At 44.8% G+C, this 17,357-nt stretch overlaps 1 protein-coding gene and 1 pseudogene across 1 annotated transcript in view; both read right to left on the minus strand.

Annotated features, from left to right (window-relative positions):
* Positions 1 to 17,357, minus strand: part of KIF16B (kinesin family member 16B) — a 277,180-nt gene that overhangs the window by 210,992 nt on the left and 48,831 nt on the right. The window lies entirely within an intron of this gene.
* Positions 6,497 to 7,575, minus strand: LOC103074674 (phosphoethanolamine/phosphocholine phosphatase pseudogene; annotated as a pseudogene).

Below are 17,357 nucleotides of genomic sequence, written 5' to 3' on the forward strand. Positions count from 1 at the left end.
CTGTGTTCTGCACGTTCATCCTTCCTTCCCCCCAACTTAACCTCTGACAACCACTGATCTTTTCACTGTCTCCACAGTTTTACCTTTTCCAGAGGCCATATAGTTGGAATCTTATAGTATGTAGTCTTCAGATTAGCTTCTTTCACTTAGTGATATGCATACGGTTCCTAAAACATTCACTATCTGGTTCTTTACAGGAAATTCGCCCACCTCTTTCGTAGACACTGTGCAAAGCAGTTGTGCAGATTACCTATACATGTTTTAGTCTAGTGAGGTAAAAATGATTATTATCCCCACTTTAAGGAGGAAGCTGAGGCTTATCAAGATTAAGGAATTGGCCAAAGTCCCAAGTGGCCAAGCCAGGGTTCAACCCCAAACTCACTGGCTCAGAGCAGATGCTCTAAACCACCGAGCTCTACTGAGTGGGAGCTGGGAGGATGACGTAACCCTAATGTTACATAAGCACTGGTACAAAGGTAAAGGGCCAAAGTCAATCTCTGGAACGGAGGGACTCCCGCACACTCTAGGGAAACATTTCCTGAATCCCATCATGTGACGGGTACCGCAGTATCACCAACATTCCCATGATAACGTCACACCATTTGCTCTTGACACTCTGGATGGAGCCAGAATCCCTCAGCCGACTGGCCACCAGTCCACTGACTCGGCCGCTGCTGACCTATTCAATGTGCCATCACCGCGCCCATCCCCTCTCTGAGGACTGGCTAAGTCAGCATCTTGGCACCTCGTTCCCTGAGCTAAACAGACTTTGGAGGGCAAACCTTAGAACCTAACCACAACCGAATATCAATACTCGATGGACAGAGATGAGTCCAGGTTCTGAGAAACTACACATAACTCATTTTTCAGAATGCAACTATCTTCTAAGACAACAGGGTTTTAGCAGGAAACTTTTCACCATTTTAATAGCAAAAGAGCAAAAGGCAACCTAAAAAGAATAAAAAAGCACTTTTGTTCTAAAGAATCCATTAAGGCTACAGGTTTTTGCAAATTCTGGACACAAAACTGAAAAAGGACACCTGGCTTAGAGCCAAACAGCCATCCTCAGAACACAGTGAGTCTGAAGTGAGCAGCCCCTCCTTAGAGCCACAGACACAAGCCTCTCCCAAACTGCTATAAACAAGCCTGTCTAATTTTGTTTAATCCAGTATTGCCCAGACTTATTTGAACAAGGGTTTTTCTCTCTCTCAAGGAACCTCATCAACACTGGAGCAGTCTATCAACAAACAGCTCCTGAGCGTCTGCTTTGTGTCAAGAACTCAACTAAGGACTAGAACCAGAAGCCAGGGAGGACACTTGTTAAATACATAACTGCAAATAATTAACCCAACATCAGTGTCCTGTAAGGGACATACACGGGGACCAGGGAAAATGCATCAGGAAATACTGCTCGGGTGGAAGGCGCGCTGGATAAACAGATTATTATCTTCTGACCTAAACTCGGACACTGACTCCCTGTGTTCAGGTGCCAGACGCTCCCAACCACGGTACAGAAAGGTTGGAGAAGACTGGCTCTAAGGCCCCATCCGTTTTGAATATTCTATGCCATTAATTCAATGTGAAATGAGAGAAATGAATAAGAGATTTCAATATACTACTTAGACACTTCAAAAGACACAGTGATGGTTCAGATAATGAAACTAAACTGGAAAGATGTCTTCAGAATATATGCTCAGAATTGAAATGAGCTCTGAGTATTTTTCCTGAAGCAATAAAGAAGCTGTGAGAGCTTTAAAGGGGGAAATTCAGTCCACCATGATCTGACACGTGCTCTTTCTCCAGCCTTGGCACCCCCATACCCCCAACCCCCTTGCTCCAAGCCTACTCAGTTTCCCTGAAAGCCCCGATTCCCCAGGGTAACGGCTTCCTCTGAGCTCCGGCCACCAGAAAGCCTTTAACACCCCAACCCAGGACTCCCAACGGCAACTCAGTTCTACGCTGGCTACAAGGTCAACTCCTCTCTGAACCCCTTCTGGCATCCTCACTACCATCTTCCAGAAGGCTTGACCTGTTGACCAAGCCCTCCTTCGTGTCTCCACCAATCCTAAGGCTGATTTCTGGCCGGCCCGGTCACTTATTAGCTGTGTGACGAGTTCCTTATCGACCCCAGTCCCCATTTTCTGTCATAGGACAACAAGCAACCACATGGCAGAATTGTTACAAGATTCCAATGAATTGCTACCTCGTTCCCTGAGCTAAACAGACTTTGGAGGGCCAAACTTAGAACCTAACCACAACCGAATATCAATACTCAATGGACAGATGTGAATCCAGGTTCTGAGAAACTACACATCACTCATTTTTCAGAATGCAACTATCTTCTAAGACAACAGGGTTTAGCAGGAAACTTTTCACCATTTTAATAGCAAAAGACCAAAAGGCAACCTAAAAAGAATAAAAAAGCGCTTTTGTTCTAAGGAATCCATTTAGGCTACAGATTTTCACAAATTCTGGACACAAAACTGAAAGAGGACATTTGACTTAGAGCCAAACAGCCATCCTCAGAACACAGTGCTTCGAACAGTGGCTGGCACGTAGCAAGTGCCTTCAGTCAAAACCACCTTCTGTTTTCCCTTTCTTCCTCCTGAACAAAATCCCACTTTTGTTAGGGACAGCAGGGGTACCAGCTGAGGAAACCATTCCCAGCCTTCCTTGCAGCCCGAAGGGGCCGTGCAGCACAGCTCCATGATGAGATATAAGCCAAAGCTGTTGAGCAGGGCTGAAAACAGGGATAAACTCTGCTAACATATGCCCCATTGCCCTTCCCAGGCCTCTTGACTAAATCTCACATGCGATTACGTGGTTGCAGAAACTGTCTTGAAACCATTGAGAGAAAGACCAAGGGAATTACACAGACCTCAGCTCTGGGCGAACCACTGAACCCTTGCCACCAGCAGCCCAGCTGTGTAGTTCCCGTCCAACGAGGCGAGAAAGGACAACCCTTAACTGGCTTAAGGCACCTTTTCTCTGCACTCCGGGTGCTGTTATCTGCAGCCATATGCATATCTGATACAGTTAACTCTTATTAACCGAGAACCTACAACAATTTATTTCATTATTTGTTTCAAGTTTGGTTTCCCCACCAGATGGAAAGTGTCTTATTCATGCTCACACAATCTCTCTCACCAAGCAGGTGCTCACAAATGTCCAATGAATGGACAAAGTGACAACAAGGCCATCACAGTCTGTCCCTAGTTCTTTTCTAAGAGAAAAAAAGACTTTTCTTCTTCCCTCCCTAAACTGGATATACTTTAGATTATTTAGCATTTATAAAAGTGCCCACAGAGTGCCTGAAACTAAAGTTCTTTATTTAACAAGCCCTAAGAACATTATTTGCCAAGCACTGCTTTCGATGCTTTCACAAAAACCTCATTTAATCCTCATAACAACCCGATGAGACAGGTACTGTTATCTCCCTTTCACAGACGAGGAAGCTGAAGCACTGTGAGGCTGAGTAAGTTGCCCAAAGTCACACAGCCAGCAACTGGCCGGGCTGGCACTGGATTCCACGCAGTCGGGTTCCAGAGTTCAAGTCCTTAACTGTTATTCTCCGCTGTCTCTCAGCCACTAAGGATGGCAATGCCTCCTTCTCCCTGTTTCTACAAAAATAAGGAATGAGCTGGGAGAAAATTCATTCTGATTATCTATCAAGGTTCTTGGGTCCACAAACCAGCAGAAACCAAGGAAGAGAAAGCTGTGTCCACTATACCAAGGGTCAAGGTTACTTTCCTAGAGTAAATATGATCAAATGTACGACTGATGATAAAAAGAGAAGCAAGGAGGTGTAGATTTTCATTTTCTTAAGAATTTCTAGAGCTGAAAATCAGGAAAACTCGAGGTAAAAGAAGAAAAGTCTTTTAAGGGGCAAATATAAGCAAACAAGTAAATAAATAAAAATAAATGACAACGCTTTCTAATGCAAGCTAATCAAAATGACCACCTAACACCCAGATTAAGAAAAATCTTTTACCTGTAAGATATTACCCAGGTATTTGAGGCAACTTTGGAAAAAAGTATTTTAAAAACTGAGAAAAGAGGACTTCCCTGGTGGCTCAGTGGTTAGGAATCCGCCTGCCAATGCAGGGGACACGGGTTCGAGCCCTGATCCGGGAAGATCCCACATGCCGCGGAGCAACTAAGCCCGTAAGTAGGCTCACAACTACTGAGCCTGCACTCTGGAGCCCACGAGCCACAACTACTGAGCCCACATGCCACAACTACTGAAGCCTGCACGCCTAGAGCCCATGCTTTGCAGCAAGAGAAGCCACCGTAATGAGAAGCCCACGCACCGCAACGAAGAGTAGCCCCAGCTCGCCGCAACTAGAGAAAGCCCCTGCGCAGCAACGAAGACCTAACGCAGCCAAAAATTAAAAAATAAAATCAATTAATTTTTTTTTTTAAATGAGAAAAGAACCTCCAAAAACGTGAGGGGACACATTTACATCTTTCAGTATCAATTCTCAAGGTGGCTGCAAGAAGACGTTTCTTCTACTGAATCCTTCACCATTTACCTCCCACAGATTCAGCATCCAGAAATCAGTACCCAGGCCCCAGTACACTTAGCAAAACCTGCCAAGTCCTTTCAGACGAATTCACTACCAAGGACCCTGGAACTAAAACGGGAGGAGGGCTGGTTCTTCCATCTCCAGTGACATCTAGTGCTGAGAAACTGAAATGCACCCTGGAGCACAATATTCCTTCCAATTATCACATTAACCGCATACTATAAAATCAGAACATGCATAACTCAAAAACATATGGTTTTTTCCACAACTGGAATTGCCAGTTGTCAATTGTCTTCTAACCCCAAATTTAAAATATCTCATAAGGTTAACCCACTGAGACGATACAATTGTTTGAGGGGAAGAAATCACTCTGTTCTCCAATTTTTTGTTTGTTTTAAATGCCAATGTAGCTTTATTTACCAATATTAGACTAGTATGTCAGGAGATTCTGCAGACATTAAAAGACTCCTTTTAAATTTAACCAAAAAGAACTCTGGCTTAATATAACAATAAATACAAGCCATTTATTCAAAACCAACTTCAAAAATCTCTGAAGGAAAATAATTTAAATACAGATGAAACCCATTATAGGATGGCTTGCTGATTTAAATATGCCATGGGCTAAATCTTGTGTCCAGATTTTACATATTAAAATTATATTCTAAAAGATGCGGGCCAGCCACATTCTCTTTATCAAAGTAAAGCACCATTCTGGAATTAAGATCGAGGCATTTGGAAACCATTTTATAAGATAAGTAAGATATAATTAAAGACCACTGGATTAGGAGGAAAAAAAACAGGATCTAGCCCTGATTCTACCTCTAGAACTTAAAGACCAACTCAATTTCCCTTGGCTTCAATTTCCTCATTTAAGAAAAAAAGTTTTTCTTCCGTAGGATGAGGGAAGAGTTTCACCTAAATTCCTTCCTGAGCCCCTTGTTCTAACATTCTGTGTTCTAGGAACAAGATGATCTTTAAGATCTCTTTGAGTGTTTTTTAAAATTAAACCACACACAATGACACAGCACTTTGAGGAATTCAGTACTAAGACTCAACAAAGGAGATTTGTCATTGAAATCAGTGTGGAGTATACAAAGATCTCTTTAGGATGTTTAGATGATGACCCCTGAACTTGATCAAAGACATTAAACCACATTCACTAGGACCTTGTACTTTCTAAACCATAAGGATTGCCTGAAGCCTTTTAATTAAGATTTTTCAGGAATCACGCAAGTTAAGTGGGCTTTTGTCACTAAACCCGGATATTCACAAACATTCTGATCAAGTGAAGTTTTGCTACCAGAATAAGTTTAGGTTTTTGGAGTTTTTTTTTTTTTTTAATTTTTCTGCCCCTTCACCTCCTTTATAGCTCTGAAACACCAAGAGGCAAGAGGGCCTTGGATTTCCACTGGCCCTGCTTTAAAACATCATGGCTTTCTGTTGCATACGGGAGGAGGGGGACTCGGAGGGCCCCGTCGGCGGGGAAACTTTGGTTAAGTCCCTGGTTCTTGCTGCACAGACGAGGCTGGGGTGCGAGGAGATATCTTCGGGCTCTGTGAGGTCCATGGCTGGCCAGACGCGAGCCCCGGACAGTGCGCTACGTCATTCCACCCCCAGGAGGTGTCTGTTCCCTCTGGCTTATTTTCCTGTCGTGATGCTGACAGAGTGCGGCGGGGTGGGGGAAGGGAGGCAAGGAGCGCAGTGTAGGGTCACAGCAGGTAAAGCAAGATCTAGGCCTGAGACTGTGGGGAGGGAGCACCGCTTCCCTCCGCAGGGAGTCTGGTGCGGGGGAAGGTGGGGGTGGAGATTTCGGGACCCGGGTCCCCTTGACAGAAGACTGGGGGAGGGAGGCCATGCAGCCCAAGGCAACAGTTAACCCAACGCAGCGGGAGATGTTCCTTCTCTACCCTGCCGGGGAACCCCTTCCTCCCAGCTTCGAGGACAAGGTTTTTGGAAACACTGCCACCTGCTCAGGTATGCGCACCACCCGCGTTTGGCCAGACTCCGGAATCTGCTTGCAGTGGAACAGGGGAAGGCAGCCGAGCTGGGTTAACTGCATAGATGGGGACACTCCGAACTCCCTCCTCCTGTCCCCCCAAGTGGACGAACCTAGGATTCCGGAAATCCCCAGAGGGTCATACCAAAGCGAAAGGGAAAGGGGGTAATAAAGCTAGGTTTGTCTTCCCCGACCCCCACCCCCCTTTACCCCCTCCCCACCGGGGTGCCCCCTGCAGGCCACATCCTCGGCACGTCTGCAGCACCTGTTACAGACGGAGGCGCACTTCGGTGGTGGTTTCCCAGGGCACCACCCTGGCGCGGAAGGAGCTGGCCTCGGCCTTCTGCGCCTCCTGGATAAGGTGGGGCATGGGGTAGCTGCGGCACGGGAAGGCCACGTGGCCTCCTGCCAACAGCCCCACGGGGCAGAAGTCGTTGGCGCCGTCGCCCACGTAGAAAAGGCGCTCAAAGTGCATGCCGTCGTGGGCCGGCTCGCACAGGTAGTCGCTGAGCAGCCTGTGCTTGCACATGTTGGCGGGGCAGCAAGCGCAGCTGTACGCGTGGAAGGGCCGCAGCGCCAGCAGCCCCCGAGCGTCGGGCCGCGACGGGCTGCTGAAGATGCGGCAGAACAGGCTGTGGTGGCCGGCGGCGCGCAGCGCCCTCTCCACGCCAAAGGTGCTGGCGTCTAAGATGAGAATAACCTCAAAGCGGGCACCCTGCCTGGCCACAAACTACAGCAGCTCGCCCATGCCGGGCGACAAGGGGATGGGCTCGTAGATGGCACGCAGGTCCCGCGGCCGCACGCCCTGCTCGCCAAGGTACTGGAAGACGCGCTGCATGTACTAGTTGTAGAAGCCCTCGCGGTAAGCGGCATGCAGGCTCTCAGGCAGCCGCTGGCCCGGCACAGCGCGCGCGATGGAGTCATCGCTGTTTTCGTCCATGATAGTCTCGTCAAAGTCGAAGGTCAGGAGGAAGCGCACGGCGCGCCCTGCACAGCCATCCCGCTGTCCCTAGACAGGCGTCGGAGGCCAGCAACTGGAAAACACCCGCTCATTGTCAGTACATCACCCTGGGCACCACCTGTAGGGACTGTTGGCCTCCAGCCATCATCCAGAGCTCCTCTGCTAGCTTTGTCCTGAGTGATCAAATCCTTCTGTGGACACCAAAAAGAGTCCCTCAGAGGAAACGGGGACAGGACCTCTGAGCTTCTCCTGCAGGGTGGGGAGCGGCAGCTGCCGAGGTCCATCCCCGCTGAGTTTGGAGTGTAAAGAGTGCGCAGAGGGGCTAGCTGAGGTATTTGGGCGCAGGATGGAGCAAGGGGTGCTTACAGAAATCGGAGGGGACGCCGTGTCTTATCCACCCCCAGATTTCTGGGCTCCAGCTCTCACGAGCCCCTCCAGTCCTGAGGGGCCCTGGATGATGTGCATCTGGGCCGTTCCCTCCACTTCCCTGTCCCCCAGTCGAGGTCTTTGTTTAGTTTACAGGGAATGTTTATCGAAAAGGCTTTCTAAGATGAGGAAGGAGATCTAAGAAATTTAAAATCTGCCTGGAGTTTCCTACTACAGTTATGGTTATTACTCTCTAACTTTGCAGAAAGGATGCTGACCTAGCTAAAAGTAACAGCTCTGTCATAGAAGAGGTGAAAAGAGACCTCAGGGGTGAGGAGACCAGGAGAAGGAGTAGTCAAACTCCACAAAGACAGGAAATGAGGGGAGTTGAACCCTAAAGACCCACCAGGTTTGGGTCTATTTCTGATCACTGCACTGGTATCCCCCAAGTATCTCAGGAGGGACCCCCTCCCTCCCTAGAGTATTTGTGATGAGCTGGTGTCTGAGTGACTGACGGCTCTCCAGGAAGAGAAGTGACGGCTCTCCAGGACAAGTTAGTGACGGCTCTCCAGGACGAGTGAGTGCCGGCTCTCCAGGATGAGTGTGACGGCTCTCCAGGAAGAGAGAGTGCCGGCTCTCCAGGACAGGGTTGTGGGGAGGAAGTCTACACACACAGACAACGTGAGGGGAGCTGGAGAAGGCTGGAGCAGCGCCCGGTGACAGAGGAGAGGAAACACAGGACAACTCACTTGATGACAAAGTCCGAGGAGAAGTCATTTGGGAAAGAGGCTAATTAAAAATAATGGTAATAAGGTTTGTTTTTTATACCATCAGGAAATTCAAAACAGAACCACCATGTGACACCACTGCACACCCAACAAAAATGGCAAAAAAAAAAAAAAAAAAAAAGAAAAAAAAAAAGGACAGAAAACAGCAAATGTTGGGGAGGAGATGGAACCCTCACACGTGGCAGGTGGGAGTGCAAACGGTACAACCACTTTGGAAAACTGTTTTCAGTACCTACTAAAGAGGAGTGGACACCCGCTCTATGACCCAGCAATTCTTCTCCTAGGCATACACCCATCAGAAACATGTTCATTCGCTCACAGTACATACAGGAAGGTTCACAGCAGCACTATTTCTAACAGCCCAAACCAGGAAACAACCCAAATTCAAAGAGTAGAATGAATAAACTGTGATACAGCCACATTATATAAAGCTATGCAACAATGAAAATAAACACAACTTTGCAAAAAACATAGACAGATCTCATAAACACAATGCAGAACAAATGAAGCCAGTCACCTAAAAAATACGTTCTGTATGGTTCCCTATGTATAAAGTTTGAAAGCAGGATAAACCAAGCTATGCTTTTAGAGTCAAGCCAGACATCTTCCTTGGAGGGAGGAATGACTAGAAGGGGGCACAGCAGGGACACCCAGGGGCTGATAACGTTCTGTTTCTTCCCCCAGACATGGGGCGTACGGGTGCATTCAGTTTATGAAAATCCATCAAGCAGGACAAACGATTTGTGTAACGTGCCATACGTACGTGATACATAAATGCCCGAACTGAGAACAGCTCTCAGGGCACATTCACAAAGGAAGAGTGGTCCAAAACAAAAGAAGTCCTGCAGCAAGGGACCAAAAAGAAGCCATCTGGGACCCAAGCCCAAGATAGGGGACCCACAGGGATAATTCCATGCAGCCTCCTGAGAAAGAACCCACATCCTTCTCAAATAGAAGGAAATCTGAGAGCTCACCTCACCAGCCCACCTGGTCATGACTGAAAAAAATGAGACACAGAAAGAGAGAGAGAGAGAGAGAGAGAGAGAGAGAGAGAGAGAGAGAATAATTCGGTCAAAGTCACACAACTAGTTAAGGATAAATGCAAGTGTAAAAGCCGGGTCACCTCAGTTAAGACAACTTAACTAATTATAAAACAGTCAGGATATTTCCAAAGAATGAATTGTGCAACCACTCAGAATGGGTAAGAACTCAAGAAAGGACACAGCTTTTATCCATTTCATTCAAACGAGATAAGCAGTGAAAGGTGACAGGTGCACAGGACATCCACAGACAGGAGAAGGGGAACCTCAAAAAAAGGGAAGGAGAAGGCAATCTTGGAGAAACTGGGAACACGGCACACTGACTGTGGACGAAATAGAGCAAAACCAGAACGGTACCTCCTTTCCTCGTATGCAGCACTCAAAAAAATAGCACTTTGCACATCTGGACCACTTTTCCTCGCCCAAGAGCACATTTCAGATCTCTGTTTTATAAACAACCATCATTGTAGTAGAGGGCAACAGAACAACTGTATAAGAGCCAGTCTCATATGAAGTAAAATATTACCTACAAAGGTAGACAGGAACACACAGCTGGTTGGATACAGTTCAAAAAAAAAAAAAAAGAACCTGAAATATGCTCAGAGAAATCATTAATATAAGAACAAAGCTAATAACACATCAGGAAAAAGAAATTGTATCCAGGGAAATAACCAAGACTCTTGGCTTAAGAAAAAGGCTAGAAACGAGCCAAGGCAGAAGAAATGACTATGCACAACCTTGGTGGAAATAAAAAACATCAGAGTCGTGATTAAAGAAAGAGCGTTACAAAATGCAGAAGGAAACCTGAGCTTTTACTTTAGAGAAAGCAAATCGTGTCTTGACATTTATAGAGATAACAGAGCAGATAGTGCTTAAACAGTGGCCACCAGCCATGCTGGTTTTTAAAACACCAGTGAACAACCAAATTCACGGCAAATTCAGGCTCACTTTTTCAGACAACTTTTTTTCATCAATCTTTAAAACATGAAAAAGCCAAAAAGACAACGGTCAGACAAAGACCAAAAAAAAAAAAAAAAAAAAAGCCAATGAATTAGAACATGAAAAAAAAAGTGAGGTGAGTTTGGAACAATTAAGCACTAGACAGCATAGTGGGGTCACAAGCAAACTTTGAGACAGGGGTCAAATTCTGACCTCACCTATTCCTTCCTTAACTGAGTGCCCTCTGGGCCTCAGTTTCCTTGTCTATAAAGTGAAAAAATGTATATTCCCCCTGCATAAGGCTGCTGAGCAGAATGATACTTAAACTGTGCGTGTGTGTGGCTATCAAACACTTGAGATGTGGCTAACAACTCACTCATTTAAATTTTAAAGTGCACTCAATTAAGTGACTGGAAAACTTTTACACGTTTGGAACATAGATTGCAATGAGAATCTACTTTTCAACTGTAAATTTAATAAAATCAAAATACAGATCAATTGTATCCAATGCAAATTTAGCACTGAATTGAGAGGCACTGTAAATGTAAACTTCACGCCACGTCAGAGATTTTAAAAAATTATGTTCCTCACTAATAATTTTTATATTGATTATCTGTCAAAATCGTAAAGTTTTCATATAATGGGTTAAATAAAATGTACTGTTAAAATTAATTTCAACTGTTTCTTTTTAAATGTGGCTATTAGAAAATTTGAATTCCCATATGTGGCTTGCACCACATTTCTATTAAACAGTGCTGGCTTAGAACAATGCCTGGTACACAGGAAGAGTGCAGTAAATATTACCCACTATTATCCCTATCAATACTATCAATATTAATTATTAAATGCAAGGCAGTTTGAGGGGGTCCAAAAACAATTTAAACATGTCTCTACCTCAGAGTCTGGCAAAGGAAAACTAGACATACTACAATAGATTTACAGAAAACAAATCATTAAATACCTAGCTGTGAGAAAAGAGGACTTGCAGGGAAAAAAAATCCACAAAGAATGTATTCAGCTCACTGAAGACCTTCAAAATTGTCATTCTAAAAATCTACAGAAATCAGAATTTGTGTTACCTACCCAGTTAGACTAGATCCAGGTGACAACAGAAAAAACAAACATTACATGAGGTCCCCACACAGACTAAAGGCAAACATCTGCTGTTTGTGGATTGGGGGCAGGAGGGGGGTGGGTGGGGAGAAAGGTGCTTCTGCTCAGTCCAGACCTGATCCACTGGGGCCCCTGCCTTGTTCCGGGGCCCCGCCCACGCAGAGCGTCAGCTGGATGGAGAATAAGGGACATTTGGATCAGGGATACTCTGACCATAAACACTGGGCAGACACATACGGGAGGAAAGCAAGCCAGAGCCAAATTCTTACCAGGATGAAAGCCAGAAAAGGGGGCCCAGTGAATGCACACACCCAACAAAACACGTTCCAGCATGTTCCCAGAAGCGCTATTCATAATAACCAAAAGATTGGAGATAAGAACCCAAATGGAGCTAACCAGCAGGAGAATGGATAAAAAGAATGTGGTATAGTCACATAATAAAGTAGAAACTACAGCTAAACACGGCAAGGATGAATCTTAAAGACAACAGGCTGCACAGAAGAAGCCAGAAACGAACACAGGACATACTGCAGGAACTCAGGAAGGCAAAACTCATCTACGTAACAGTTGTCAGAACATCTCTGGGAGAGGAGGAAAGGAAGTAACTGACTAGGGAGGGACAAGAGGGAACCTCTGGGGAGTAGGAAATATTCTGTATCTCAACCTGGGTGTGGGTTACAGGGGTGCACACACATATGACAACTCATGAGCTGGACACGTCAGACATGTGCTCTTTTACAAGCTCACCACGTTGCACACTTCAAATGTGCACACTTGGTGTATGCTGAGCCTCAATTTAAAAAAATAAACGCAAATAGCTTTTTAAAAGGTCCTGTGAACAAACCACCCTATTTAACAACAAATAATCTATTCAGCTGAAATTTCTGTTCAAATAGCATCCCCCAATGTCTCCATATGCCTGCATGAGTGTGCAATTCGGGGACTACAAAACCCTGCAAGAACTTACATGTGCCACTTTTTCCTGGGAGCCCTCACCCATGCGATACACATGTCGAGATGTGCTTCAGGGGATAATCTTCCACACGCCTAGGCCTGTGGGTCGCAACTCCTGTGAGGCTCAGGGCACTTGTTTAAAAATAGAGATTTGGGGATACCATCCCCAACATCTCTCCTTCCATGACACTGCAGAGCCCAGAAGATGGTCTTTTAAAAAGGCCCGCAAGGTATTCTGAGTGGAAACCACTTCCGTATGGAAAATCAACATGCATGACGTGCAGAATAACTGGTATTTAGGTTATTGCTTTGGATGAGAAACTGGACTTAGCAACTGAAAGATCATAGCAAGTTCTGTTGCTTCATTTCAGTCCCCCAATCTGCTGGAAATGCCAGTGTAATTTTTACTTTAATAGCTAGGACAAGAAAGGCTTAAATATACTTCATTAATATAGAGTAGATTGGATCTAGAAGAAAATGAGCATCTTTGGTGATATTTGTGTTGTTAGATTCTTCCAAGGAGAAATCACAGCTGTTTGGAAACCACTCCTCTTACACACAGATGACTTGCTCAGGAAGGCTGTTTTTATCTGGTAAAGCTGGCGCTACAAAGTATTACCTAAGACAGTAGAAATCTATAACCATCCCCCCATCTTAGCAAGTATCAGAATATCCTGATAATAAATATTCTCATACAACCTAGCTCCATATTTGCTTTTCAGTGGCTGCCCATTGCTAATGATCCTGTCTTACAGATACATACTTCTTAAAACCACCACTCTTGCTAAGAGACTTGGAGTTCTACTGCCTGGAGTTAAGAGAAACGATGCTCATCCTTCAATGAGGCAAAGGCAAAATCAACCCGGATGCTAAGGAACAGTAATCTCCTAAAACCTGCTGTTGTGCTACAAATTGGAGGGCAGTGCCAACTCGCCACTCATAGCAACTGTTGCTAGGCAGACTGGGCTGGGAAGCATCAAGCTAAAGGGGTCAACTGGAAATTAAGCCAAATTCAAAACCACATACGAAAAGCTGAAGAAGAGAACAGACGCTCATTCAGAGCTCATTTTAAATCACATACTCAACCTGAAAAAGGGAAGAGAAATGTGTTTAAATATGTGGAATTCACTGTGTGCCATCCTTCACTTCTAACACCAGAGAAGAGCGATTTCTCCTGTATGGAATGTTCCCACCATGGTACAGATACCAAGGGGCCCTTCCACATAGTCTTCCACCTGAATACAGGACTTCAGAGTCATAAAGGAAGTGTTTGAAAATATTTTCTCTTAAGAAATAAAAGAACACTTCAACTAAGTTGCATCTTCTGTTTGCCTTTAATATATTCCACATTACAGTAAGTGACCAGGTTCTACGTCCAGCAGAAAACGCGGATGGTGTCACCAAGATTCGCCTGCCCCCAGCCCACCCAACGGTGCACAGCAGCTGCAGTGAATGGGCCTGACCTCAGTCCAGCTCAAAGGTGGTTGTCTCAAGCAATCAGCATAATCCATTCTTTTATCAAAGTGATTAGTGGAGATAACCCAGGCCTAAGCCAGTCAGCACCAGGCCCCAGGGATTGGTTCACAAATGCATCAACCAATCAGTGCAAAGCTCAGAACTTTGCTTGAGACTCTGAAACCCAGACTCTGAAACCCAGACTCTGAATTTAGATGGTGTGATGGGTAAATATAAAGCTATAATTGCTGCTCTCACTTGGCCATTCTGAAGATGAAGTCATTACACCAAAAAGGCAAAACCAAGAACAGTCCCAGAGAACCAGAGCCAGTGCCCTGGTCAAACCGTGCCTAATTTCTACCCTACCGCCTGACCACTCCTCTTCTTACCATTTAAGCCAGTTTGGAATTGGGTTTTCTGTTATTCAAAATTAACAAACATAAAATACCACATGATAAAATGTCTTATGAGTAATGCCCTGTTGTAGCTGCATAAAACTATACTTTTAAAAGTTTGCATATACACAAGTTCTGGCTTTTCTGACCAATTGAGAAGACACATATTACTGTCAAGCCAGTTTCACATACAAGAGGATGGATTTGGAGAAAACAAAACAAGTAAGAAAAATGGTCAATTATATGTTAAATCTAAAAAAACCGGAGCTCACAGATACAGAGAACAGATTGGTGGTTTGGTGGCTGCCAGAGGGGGCAGTATATGAAATGAAATGGGTGAATGTGGTCAAAAGGTACAGACTTCCAGTTACAAAATAAAGTCCTGAGGATGCACTGTACAGTATGGTGACTATAGTTAATAATACTTATTGCATTATTTGAACGTCGCTAAGACAGTAGATCTTAAAAGTTCTCATCACAAGAAAATACATGTAATTATGCTAAAGAATGTTAACTAGACTTATTGTGGTGATCACGTCACAAAATATACAAACAGTGAACCGTTATGCTGTACACCTGAAACTAATATAATGTTAGGTGTCAATAATATCTCAATAAGAAAGAAAAAGGAAAAACGGGCTAACATTACTATAATGCTTACAACACTGACTACGGACACTGTTCTCACCTTATAGGACAGGTACCATTACCATCTGCATCTTACAGTGAGGTTCTGAGACACAGAAAGCTCAAAGGGACCGAATATGCACAGACATGCTGTGCATTTGTGTCTGTCAGAATACACACAGACACAAGTCATCAGACCAGGCGGGCAAAGGACGAGCGCCTCACTCCCAGATCTCTCTACCTCCACCCACTCATCTCCAAACTCACGACTCTCAGGACTGCTCCAAGGTGAGTTAAGTATGTTCCTGGGGGACATGAACAATAGACTGATTGCACCATGAAATGGTTGCTTTTTAAGCTTTCTTGACAACGAAACCAAGTTCCTACAGTCTAGCACCTGCAGTGAGTTCAGGTGCACATAAAGCATACTTCCATATGACCAGGCAATATTCTCCTGCCTGGCCGTGGCAATAAATATGCAGTAAGAGCCTGTCAGCATATACACCTCACTGCAAAAGATCAGAAGGAAAATCCCATATGAATTCAAAATAATTTATCGCACGGTTCCAACATTTAACGGGGTTCATGTGACTTATTTCTGAGCCTTACTGCTCCAGAAATGCTATGCAAAAGTAAGAACCAACCTATACTTGCAATACCTTTATTTATGAGCGGCTCCTTCAAGACGAAAACTGCCAAGGAAAATAAGGTAGGCTTGGCGTTATTAACAGCATCGGAGCTGGTTCTGGGAACAGCTCGCTTAGCCTCTGACCCGGCCACATTCTCCATCAACCTCCAGTGCTGTAGTGCCGACAGTCATCTCCCCTATTAATTATCAAACCCCAGTCTCAGAGAACAATGAACGTTATTATTTCGCCTTTCATCTTAAAAAACAGCTGCAAGAGCAGAACTTGACAAAGAGGAGAACACACAGTCTGATGGAAATTAACAGCCAGAGTCTATCTTTAATGAGAGGTCAACAAATTAACAACCGCATACTATATCAAGTGCAGTAACATATTTTTCCTCGTGCTTCAGATCAAGACCAGCCAACAAGACAGTATGTGTGAATGCACTACAAACAGACAAAGGGCTTTGCACATGGGGGTACTGACAGTGACTTCTGTTCAGACACGGAGTCATTCACATTAGTACGAGCATTAAAGCAGGGAGACAAAAAATTTCTCATAAAGCTAGAAACAGTATGCGTGACTGTCTTAGGTCAGAATTTTGAATCGTCAAATGCCCAAATGGTTGCTAATAAGGAAGGTGACCCATGGCTGGGTCACTAAGGAGGAGATGTCTCCTTAATCCAAAATCTGAGCAAAATCAATGTCCATAAATAGAATTCTATCCTCGAGCTACCCGCAGGTTCAATTCTTGTACCAAGAAGAGGTTAAGATGAACTGATTCTAAAGGAGACACAGGCCACAAAAAGTGTCACCTCTCCATCATTTGTCTGTAAGTTACCTAGAAACCAGAGTACCCAGTGCCCTGGGCAGCAGGAGCCCAGAGGCCCACAGACCTGACCGGCTGAGCAGCAGCCCCAGGCATCAGTGCTGCTTCCAAATCCATCACACTCCCCAACACACGTCTCCTCCACAAAATGGAAAACTGCGGACAGCAGGAAAAACTTGTTTTATAGGATGCCATAGTCTTCCAGGGACAAAAGTTCAGCTGATTGATTCTATCATAAAACAGAAATAAGTTGGTTTAAAGTATGCCTCTCCATGAAATTCGAGCTCAGAAAATCAGACGCCAGTAAAGGATTCCAATTTCATTTTACTCTATTTCTTATTAGTCAAAACATTCTGAAAAAGTAAAAAAAAATTTCTTCCATCAATGTGTGACCCACTCCTGCCAGGGGCCTGTAGTATCCTGCCTCTTCTGCTCCCCCAGAGAAGGGACAGTAAAACACCAGCACAATTTAAGAGGAAATCATTTGCATTAGGATCCCATCATCACGTAGATTCAAAGATGCACCATCCTCCAAATTCAACTCAGTATTTTTACCATAAGAAAAACAATCCATTTAATTAATGTCTGGGGAAAAAAAACAAACAAACACTTTAATTCAACGTCTACTTGCATGAATCGCTCACTTTTCCAGGACCAGCCTCTCCAGTGACAGCCTCTGCCTGTGGGCAGCCTACTTCCTCCCCCAGCCCCCCCCCCGCCCCCCGCCCAACCACAGCCC

The sequence above is a fragment of the Lipotes vexillifer genome, unplaced genomic scaffold, assembly GCF_000442215.2.
Source record: "Lipotes vexillifer unplaced genomic scaffold, Lipotes_vexillifer_v1.1 scaffold670, whole genome shotgun sequence".
NCBI lineage: Eukaryota > Metazoa > Chordata > Mammalia > Artiodactyla > Lipotidae > Lipotes > Lipotes vexillifer.